General features: G+C 35.8%; 1 long non-coding RNA gene across 1 annotated transcript; it reads right to left on the bottom strand.

Moving 5' to 3' along the window:
* Positions 1 to 4,153: 4,153 nt before the first annotated feature.
* Positions 4,154 to 10,406, bottom strand: LOC141407502 (uncharacterized). The gene is made up of 2 exons (XR_012416880.1): positions 10,140 to 10,406; positions 4,154 to 4,636 (listed from the first exon to the last, which is right to left on the bottom strand). It is a non-coding gene; the product is annotated as an uncharacterized lncRNA (long non-coding RNA).
* Between the last annotated feature and the right edge of the window lie 951 nt (positions 10,407 to 11,357).

The raw sequence follows: 11,357 nt of genomic DNA, 5'->3' as shown, positions 1-11,357 counted from the left end.
AGACCTCAGATTGGAAGTGGGGGGAATACCGTGGAATCCATTGATGTTTTTGTGTCATCTATGGGCTGACAGTCACCAGCATACCCTTCTCCCTTCTGGTCTTTGGCTATTTGATCATGCTGGGACTTTTCTATCCTGACTATTACCTCTCTGCACCACTATTGACTCACCATGACAAGTTTGAGCCACTCTAGGGCCCATGGAAGATATTCCCCTGCTCCTATACTGATTTGGGGACAATCTCCCTAAACATACTATGTAAATATTTTTTTCTTCCTACAACTTTGTGGCTATGGGAAATCTTTGAGACCTTGCTGGATATTAGAGTGCTAGCCAGGGGAAGGGGACGCAGATCTCCTCTCTGTCTTAGATTCTAATGATGGAGGGAGGATGCCCCTTCTTAGGCAAGTTGCTTGTAAGCTTTCTTCACTTTCTTCTTGGTTCATCCTTCCCTTCACCCAAAGAACCTGTATCTAGTCTTGGAATAGGAAGTTGGGATTAACATTTTGAGAAAAACAGTCTGGCTTTATTCATCACATATCTTTCCACATTTTTTTGTCGATATCGGGTTTTAAGCCAAAAGTATTGGCCTCTTTTTCTTTCTCTTGTGCTGGAGTCATCCCTTCACTTAGGCATGGGTGTAACATACAGAATAACAAATTTGCAGAATGAAAACATGTGGAGCCATGGAGCCATGCATGGTAGTTTATGCAATGAGGATCTTACTAGGGGTTGTTGAAAATCCGTATCTGAGGAAAGGAGTCAAAGTGGGTCAGTGTCAGTTTTCAGGATTGAAATTCAGGTAGAATTAGTGTGGCAGATCTGATTGAGAGAAATGCCTTGTTTTTTGTTTTCTGTTTTTTGGTTTTTGGTTTTTTTTGAGACAAAGTCTTGCTCTGTCACCCAGGCTGGAGTGCAGTGGCGCATTCTCGACTCATTACGCCTTGAATTTTTTAACTGCATATTGTTCAGGATGACTTGGTGGAGACTGGGGAAGCCAAGTTGAGTCATTGAGGAAATAAGCTGGTCATACAAGAACAACTTTTGACCTATGATACTGGCATATATTAGGGGATCAAAAGGCACTGCCTTAGAGCATAGGCCAAATTATATTGAAGGCTTATTTTTTTTCTCAGTCTGGTTCATTGAGGTATAACTTATATACAACAAAAGTCACCCTTTCTAAGTACAGATGAGTTTTGACACATGAATACAGTCATGTAACCACCACCACAACAAAGAGATACAGCATTTCTATGCCTCTAGGGCTTCCATGCAGTCAACCTCTGCCCCATCCCAGCCTGTGATAACCACTGATTATATTTCTGACAATAGAGTTTTGCTTTTTCCCAGTAATGTAAACAAGATGACACCATATATAGCCTGTGTGTCTGACATATTTTAGTCAGCAAAATGCTTTGAAATCTACTCATGTTGCTGAATGCATCAGTAATTTGTTCCTTTTTATTGGCAAGTAATGTTCCATTGAATGGATGTACCATAATTGGTTTTTCATTCACCAATTGAAGGACATTTGAGTGGTGTTTAGTGGTTGTTGATTATGAGTAAACCTGCTGTAAAGATTCACATAGAGCTCTGCATAGAAATTTTTTTCTTCTTGGGGAAAGACCTAGAAACAGAATTGTTGGTTTATATCCTAAGTGTACGTTTAACTTTATAAGAGTCGGCAAACTGGTTTGCAAAGTTGCTGGCATCTCATCAGCAATATATGAATTTTACTGTCTCTGCATCCTCACCAGTCTTGCTATTGTCAGTCTTTTCAATTTTAACCTTTCCAGTGGGTGTACTGTGGTATCTTATTGTGGTTTTAATCTGTATTTTTCTAATAACAAATGCTTTTGGGCATCTCAACATGGCTTATTTGCTATTTACATATCAACATTATATTTATATTTCCTCAATTCCATCACTTGTGATATTTCTGGCATATATTTACTTCTACATGTGCTGTAAACCCCATAATACATTGTTACTAATTTTTGCTTTACATAGTTATCTTATAAAGACATTAAAAGTAGAAAAGTTGTCATTTATATTTATTATAGTTTTTGCCATTAATATCTTACTTTTCACCTAATAACTTTCTTTAATATATACTCTTGTGTAGTCTGCTAGCAATGAATTTTATCAGCTTTGATGAGGCAGAAAAGTATTTCCTTGTCTCAATATTTAAAATACTTTTTTCTGAGTTCAGAAATCTGGGTTGATAGGATTATTTTTAGTCCCTTAAATATGTTACATTGTTGTCTTCTGCTTTACATAGTTTCTGAAAAGACATTTACTGTGTTCTTAATTTTGTTGTTTGAATATAAACTCTGCCTTATATCTATGGGGAGTTTTGGACAGAAGTGTGTGTTTTCTGTTTCAACCCCAGCAGAAGCAGACTTCTGCTTTGTGTTAGTGTAGGATGCTGGCCCTCAACAATTTTCTTGAACTTTCCCCAAGGGTAGATGCCTTTTGCTTCTACCTCCTAAGTAGAAGTGGAAATTGTTGTAGGTTCATCTAGATGGCCTTGGTTCTAGCTTTCTCCATGGCATTATTTCAGAATCTAATTTTAAAAACTTATTTGAGCTCCAAGGCAGGTGAATTGTAAGGAAATACTCACTATACATTCCTTACTAAATTCTACACCATTATAATATGTTGTACTGGTTGTATACCTAAGCACATTAAATGAGATTTTAAGAGAAAGCTATACAGACAAGTGAATTTTTAAAGAGGTGAACATGTTGTAGATATTCCCCAAGGTTTCTGAGAGTAGCATCTTAATTTTCATTTTGTTAAACACAAAGTTAATATTGGATTGGCTTCAATAATGGGCATAGACTTTACTAGTGGCAATTTAACCTCTTCCCTTCTTATCATTGTATCACACTCCAACTACCCTTGCTGTTGTGATAACAATCATAGACGCTTTTCCAATAATCTTGCACTTGCTTTTTTATGTAAATTTAAAAGTGGATAAAATGCAGAGGCCTTTAAATCTGCATTTGTAATTTTAGCATTACTAAAGGCCAACACATCTCTTCAGAAACCACATTGTGATTATCGAATAGAGATTACCCCACATTAAAATTTTCCCCTTTCATCTATCTCCTAAAATAAGAAAATGGATTAGCTTCTGAGTAGTCTTTCTTCATTATTTTTTACCTTTTTGGGCTTGTGTCCTAGACTAAGGTGCATATTGTTACATATCTTACAATTTTATAAAATATCTCAAATTCAATTTATTCTACATATTTGTTAGAATGCATGTCATTGTGTCTCCTAGAATACTTTTTAAAGAAAACAAAATACAGAGAACAGTCTTTGTGTTTATTTTTTAATGGCAAGAATGTAGGATTGGAGTGGGGCTTGTGGGTCTTTCCACATATTTACCATATCAATAAATGTTCTATCCTGGGAAAACTAAAGATTCTTCTAAAAAATTAGAGAATTTCAAATCATCCCCTAAGTGGCATGTTTTTTGTTTTGTTTTTTTTTATGAATAAGTTGTTTTTTTATTGTTATTATTATACTTTAAGTTCTAGGGTACATGTGCATAACGTGCAGGTTTGTTATATATGTATACTTGTGCCATGTTGGTGTGCTGCACCCATCAACTCGTCAGCACCCATCAACTTGTCCTTTACATCAGGTATAACTCCCAATGCAATCCCTTCCCCCTCCCCCCTCCCCATAATAGGCCCTGGTGTGTGATGTTCCCCTTCCCGAGTCCAAGTAATCTCATTGTTCAGTTCCCACCTATGAATGAGAACATGTGGTGCTTGGTTTTCTGTTCTCGCAATAGTTTGCTGAGAATGATGGTTTCCAGCTTCATCCCTGTCCCTACAAAGGACACAAACTCATCCTTTTTTATGGCTGCATAGTATTCCACGGTGTATATGTGCCACATTTTCTTAATCCAGTCTGTCACTGATGGACATTTGGGTTGATTCCAAGTCTTTGCTAACTTTGACAATTACGTGACCCAACTTGACCAAGGGAAGAAGTGTTTTAAACTCCCTATGATCCAGTTTGCCTTGTCTAAAAACTGGATAATAGTTGTACCTACTGTATACGTTTTATGCAGATTAAATGATATAATGTTTGTAAAATGTTCGACTGTGCCAGAAACATACTAAACACCAAATAGATGCTATCTATTTTTACTAAAATGGTAATGCAGAAGGAAAAGAATGTGAGCAGAAAGATAAACAAATCCACAAAATGAGAAATACTGGGCTATCTGCGGTAGCCTCCCCCTTATCCCAGGTTTCACTTTCCAGTTTGTTACCCACATACAACTGTAGTACAAATGTAGTCAATAGAAAATTCCAGAGATAATCCACTCACAAGACTTACATTGTATGCTGTTCTGTGTAGCATGATGAACTCTCACTCTGTCCTGTCCCAATGCCACTGGATGTGAATCCTCCCTTTTTCCAGAGTCTCCCCACTGTAGAAGCTCTCCATCCTTGGTCACTTAGTCACCAGCTGCGTTATCACATTGACTGTAGCAGTATCGCAGTGCTTGTGTTCAAGTAATCCTTATTTCACTTAATAATGGCCCCAAAGTGCAAGAGTAGTGATGCTGGCAATTCTGATATGCCCAAGCGAAGCTGTCACATGCTTCCTTCAAGTAAAACGGTGAAAATTCTCCACTTAATAAGGAAAGAAAATAAATCATAAGCTGAGGTTGCTAAGGTCTATGATAAGAACAAATGTTCTACCCATGAAATTGTGAAAAAGAATTTCAATTTGGTGCCTTCCACAGTTTCTTTATGAAGGGATGAAAATAATCTAAATTTAGATTTTGATGATGGTTGCACAACTCTGTGCTATACTAAAACTGTTGAATTCTGTACTTCAGGTGGGTGAATTTTGTGTTTTATGGATTTTGTATAAAGATGTTAATTAAAATAATATTATATAAATTGAATTGCATATCATGTAACAATTCAGGAATAACTTTTTACTCAGAATAATTCTGTAGAGCTACATCCAAATTTTGCATGTATCAATACTTCATTTCTTTTTATTACTGAATAGTACTCCATGCAAACCACTGATTAACCATTCGCAAGCTGAAGGACATCTGAGTCATTTCTATTTTGGGCTCTTACAAATAAAGCTGCTATAAGCTTTTGTTTCTCTGTGATTACAAAATTTAATTTCTCCAGGATAAATGCTAAGAAGTGTAATTGCTGAGTCATATGGTAGCTCCATGTTTGGTTACTTAGGAAACTGTCAAAATCACTATCAGAGGAGCTGTACTATTTTTATATTGCCACAAGCAGTATAGGCATAATCTAGTTCCTCTGCCTGCTCACTAGCACTTGGTTTTGTCACTTACTTTTAATGATTCTGATATGTGATGTTATCTCATTGTGGTTTTGATGTACATTTTTTAACTCATTCATGAGATTGTACATCTTTTCATGTGTATCCACCATTTTTATATCCTGTTTTATAAAATATCTCCATTTTTTTACCCATTTTCTAATCAGATTATTTTGTTTCTATGGTTGAATTTTTAAGTTCCTTATATATTCTAGATATTAATTCCTTTTGCAAAATATCATTTGCAAATGTTTTCTCCCAGTCTGTAGCTTGTTTTTCATCCTGTTGAAGGGTACTTTGCAGAGCAAGAATTTTTAATTTTGACTAATTACACTTTACCAATTTATATTAATAGACCATGCTTTTTGTGTTAAGTCTTAGAACTCTTTGCCTACCCCTAGATCTTGAAAATTTTCTCTGAAGTTTTTCTGTAAAACTTTTATATTTTTAAACTAGAGATGTATATGAACTATATATTTATTTATACATTGATATTCATTACTTGATTTTTCTATATGATATGAAATATAGCTGAAAGTTTATATTTCTGCCTATGGATGTCCAATTGCTCCAGCTATATTTGTTGAAAGGCTATCTTTTCTACACCTTTGTGTTTTTCCACCTTGTCAAAAATCAGTTGGGCATGTTTGCTTGTGTTTATTTCTGGGTCCTTACTTTGTTCCACTAATCGATGTGTCTTATCTGCCAATATCACACAGTCATGGTTATTGTATACAATGTATTGTATATACATTGTATTTTATAGAGAAAGACAGCTGTATAATTACTCTTCAAATTGAATGAAATGATTCTTCCTGCCATATTATTTATCATGATTTTTGTTATTCTAGAACCCACATATCTCCATATAAATTGTAGAATAATTGTCTATATCTAAAAAACATGCTGAGATTTGATAGCAATTGCACTAACTCTGTATGTCAATTTGAGGATAATTGAGATCCTTATTAAGTTGAGTCTTTCAATCCGTGAACATAGTATGTCTCATTTATTTAGGTCTTTCTTGATTTCCTTAACCAGTGTTTTGTAGAGCATAAAATCTTTTACATGAGCTATTCAATTTCACCTAAGTATTTGATTTTTAGAACAAGCATAAATGAAATCAATATTTAATTTCAATGTCTATTTGTTTATTGGTAGTATTTAAAAACATAACTGATTTTTGTATATTTGTCTTGTATCCTGTCACCTTGCTGAATTTACCTATTATTTCTAGGACCTTTTATGTAGATGCACTGAGATTTTTGCCTTATTGCACTGGCTAGAACTTCTAGCACCATGTTGAATGAGAATGATGAGAGTAACCATATGGTGTTAAACCTCAATTTTAGAAAAAAAAGCATTGAGTTTCCACCACTATGTATTATGTTTCCCATAAGTATTTTATAGATGCCCTTTATAAAGATGAGGAAGTTCCATTTATTTCTATTTTTCAAAGAGTTTGTAAAATCATGACTAGGTACTGAGTTTCATCAATGTTTTTGCATTGATTGTGATATAATCATGTAATACTTCTACTTTAGCTTGTTAATATCGTGTATTTTGTTAAATAATTTTAAAATATTTAACAAGCCTTACATCCCTGGAGTAATCCCACTTGGACATGTTGTAAAACTTTTTATATATAGTTGACCCTTGAACAACACTCTCCCTTAATCCCTGGCAACCAATGATTTTTTCTCACTGCTAAATAGTTTTTCCTTTTCCAGACATTATATAGTTAAGGTATACAGTACCTACTTTTTTCAATTTAGCTTATTTTACTTGGTAATATACTGTATAAGGTTCTCCATATTTTTCACGGCTTGATGGCTTATAATGCTGAATAATATTTTATTGTATGAATTTGTTGCTGTTTATCCATTCACCTTCTAGAAAACATCTTGGTTGCTTCTAAGTTTGGGCAATTATAAATAAACATCCATGTGCAGGTTCTTGAGTGGACATAAGTTTTTATTTCATTTGGGTAAATACCAAGGAGTATGGCTGCTGGGTTATATGCTAGAAGTATGTTTAGTTGTTTAGTTTGATCACCCTTTTTAGAATTTTACTTTAATTTAACTGCAGTGTTTTTAAGTGTATTTCTTTTTACATAATTTTTAGTAGTTGCACTAGGTATTACATTATAAAAAACTAGTGTCAAATGTATATTGGTGTATGAGTGAAGTATTAAAAACTTACCCCTCTTTAAATTATTTATCCTCCCCATTTAAAATTGTTTTAAATATTTCCTATACATATATTGAGAACTACATCAGAAAATATTATAATTTGTCTTCAACCAACAAGCATAATTTAGAAGGGAAAGTGCATTAAATTTTGCCATTTTTGTTGCCATTTCCTTTTTCCTCCTTGATTTTATATTTCATTTGTTATTGTTTTCTTTCTGTTTAGAGAATTTTCTTTAACCATTCTTTTAGGGTAGGTCTCCTGATGACAAATTCTCTAATTTTTTCTTTATCTGAGAATGTATTGGTGTCCCCTTCATTCTTGAAGGATAGCTCCACTTAATGTTGGATTCTGGACTGAAAGTTCTTTCCTTTCAGCACTTGAAAAATATTGTGTCACAGCCTCCTGACCTTCATAGTTTCTGATAAGAAATCGCATGCCATTTGCGTCATTTTCCCCCATATTTTTTCTCTCTTGCTGATTTCAAAATTTTTTCTGTTTTTATTTTTCAGAAGCTAATGTGTTTGTGTGGATTCCTTGAGTTTATCTTATTTGATATGCACTCAGCTTCTGGAATCTACAGTACTTTGCTTTTGTCAGATTTTGGAAGTTTTCAGCCATTATTTCTTCAAGTATTTTATCAGCTCTACTTTTTGGCTCCTCTCCTTCCAGAACTTCAATGATACATAAGTTATACCTTTTGTTTTAGTCTCCCAGGTCTCTGAGGCTCTGTTCATTTTTTTTTTTTCAGTCTAATTTCCTTATTGTTCAGATTGTGTAATGTCTATTGTTCTATCCTCAATTTCATTGGTTTTTTTTTTCCTCTGTCCTCTCTATTCTGCTGTTCAGCCCGTCCATTTAGTTTTTACTTCTGTTATTGTAGATTTTCAGTTGAAGAATATTATGTGGGGCTGAGAATGGTGGCTTACACCTGCAATCCTGACATTTGGAAAGTCAAGGAGAAAGGGTCACTTGAGTCCAGGAGTTTGAGGTTAGTCTGAGCAACATAGGGAGATCCTGTCTCTACAAAAAAATTTTAAAATGAGCCAGCGTGGTGGTGCATGCCTGTGATCCCAGCTACTTGGAAGGCTGAGATAGGAGGATCACTTGAGCCTGGGAAATCAAGGATGCAGTAAGCCATGGTCGCACCACTATACTCCAGCCTGGGTGACACAGCAAGACTCTGTCTCAAAAATAATAATATAAAATAAAATATGGCCAGGCACGGTGGCTCACACCTGTAATCCCAGCACTTTGGGAGGCCAAGGTGGGTGGATCTCCTAAGGTCAGGAGTTTGAGACCAGCCTGACCAACATGGTGAAACCCACTCTCTACTAAAAATACAAAATTAGCTGGAAGTGGTGGCACATGCCGGTAATCCCAGCTACTCGGGAGGCTGAGGCAGGAGATTTGCTTGAACTCAGGAGGCAGAGGTTGCAGTGAGCTGAGATCACACCATTGCATTCCAGCCTGGGCAACAAGAGCAAAACTCCATCTCCAAATAAATAAATAAATAAATAAGATAAAATAAAATAAAATATTTGGTTATTATCTCTTCTATTTTTTTCTGAGACTTTCTATATTTTTCATTTTTTCAAATGTGCTTGCAAATGCTCATTGAAACATTTTTATGATGGCTGCTTTAAACTATCAGATAATCTAATATTTCTGTCTTTCAATGTTGACATCTGTTGATTATCTTTTTTCATTCAATTTCTTTCCTGGTTCTTGATAATGATTAGTAAATTTTTCATTAAAACCTGAACATTTTGTACATTTTTATTACATTTTAGATCTTATTTACACTTGCTGGTTTGGTTGTCTTCCTCTGACACCATGTCTTCCTCTGACACCAATCTGGGGTGAGAAGAGGAGGTACCACCTCATTACTGCCAATTGGGTAGAGAAGTCCAGGTTCCCTATAAACTTTCACTAACACCTGATGGGGAAAACTCTTTGTTATTGCTGAGTAGAAGTGGAAATTCTGGTGTCTTACTGAGCCTTCACTTACACCTTCCTGGCTGGTATGGGCTGGAGTGCTTCCTTAGTGCTCCATAATTTGTCACAACTGACATCATGGGAGAGATGTGACTTCCTTACTGCTGGGAAGTTGCAAAAATATTTCCAGTAGGTCTCTTCTGAAACTACCTCATTGGGAAAGTGAAAGGGTACCTCATTATTGCCAGGTGGGGGTAGAAGTCCCCCTATGTGAAAAGGTAGAACTTTTCACATACCCTGATCCTGTGGGAAAGGGGGAAGGGGCTCATTAATGCCAGGCAGAGACGGCCTTATCTGACACCACCCTAACAGGACAGTTGGGACGCTTTGCTACAGCCTTGAAAAAGTAGAATCTAGGCTCCCCACTCACGTTTGCTGACAAGGGTGGGGTGGGACCATAATTCTTTCCATGGTTTTTGGTTGAAGTAGTCACTATTTTCTAAACATTCTCTCTTATTAGGCTGTCCCTCTAGTACTCCTTACATAAGAGAGAAAGAGCTTTTGTTAGGACATCCTTCATCTAAACATGTTGGTACTTCTGGAATTCTGGCTTCTCCAGCATCTAGACTGGTATATATAAGACAAAAACTAAAACCTAGGGAACTCACCAATGTGTTGCTTTTTGCTCCAAAGTACCTACTTGGTCTGCTTTCTTCTCTCCAAGATTCATGGTATTTTTGCATTTATTTTATATTTAATGCCCAGGCTTTTAGCTGTACTTAGTAGAAAGAATTGGGAGAAGTACGTCTACTCCGTTTTCCTGGAAGCATAAGTTTGTCTCCTGTCGCATTCTTTTGATTTACATAACTGGAGCTTCAACTCTCATGTATTATTCACTATCAATGCATGGACTGCAGGTATATGTGGGATCCACCTGACCTATCAAAAACCAAGAAGAGAGAAGTCAGGGGTTGTTAAGATAAATAATGAACATAGTGGTTGAGGACTATTCCCTTCTGAGCAGAATCCACTATACAAGTTTTCTCCAATGTTGTCTTCCCTAATTCAGCAATATGGGGAGACATCAGCAATTCTGATAGCAAAGCAGCTAGTCACCTAAGGAATTTTTTCTTGTAGGCACATGGATGCCCTAAAGCATCTCATTCTTAAGTCTGGGGAAGTGTTCTCTTCCCCAATTCCAAGAACCTTGGCCTCTTGAAGAATGAGACTTCCTCTTCTTCTGAGTCATGTTACTATTTTTGGTGGGGGAGATGTCACCTCACAGCAACTGAAGGTAACTGATCCCAAAGCTGACACTTCTAGGAATGTAGAACCTGGGACTACTTAGCACCTTTGTTCTCAGGATTGGAAAAAGATCACCTTCTGCATTTGACACTATCCTGCTCAAATGCAACTTAGAGGCTTGGTTGCCAAGTCCTGAACTTTTCTCTTTAGGAAACTCTGAAGTCTACATTGAGCTTTTCACTCAATACAGGCCTAGGTCTAGCATTAGAGAGATTTATGAGAACACAGCAGAAGGAAGGGCTTATAACATCCTTTCTGTCTGAAAAATATATGACCTGAACTTGCTAAAGCTTAAGGAAGTAAACTGGACTCATTAATGCTGGTACTCATATAAGGTATTGATATTCTCAAATTTTATGCCATTTAACTTTGAAAAAATCATATTTAAAAGATTTCAATATTTGTTCTCCATAACAATTAGCCACTCACCTATTCAGTTTTATTAACTTTCTATTCCTCATAATTGAAATAAGTGAACTTAATAAGCTTTAATTCTTTCTCCTGACTCACTAGCTTGTTCCTTTCTCTCCGGAATTAATAAATAAAAATCATCACCAAGATTCTTCTTATTCAAGGAAGTT

This window comes from Macaca fascicularis, chromosome 8 (assembly GCF_037993035.2).
Source record: "Macaca fascicularis isolate 582-1 chromosome 8, T2T-MFA8v1.1".
Classification (NCBI taxonomy): Eukaryota; Metazoa; Chordata; class Mammalia; order Primates; family Cercopithecidae; genus Macaca; species Macaca fascicularis.
This window is presented reverse-complemented; position numbering and strand designations above follow the sequence as displayed.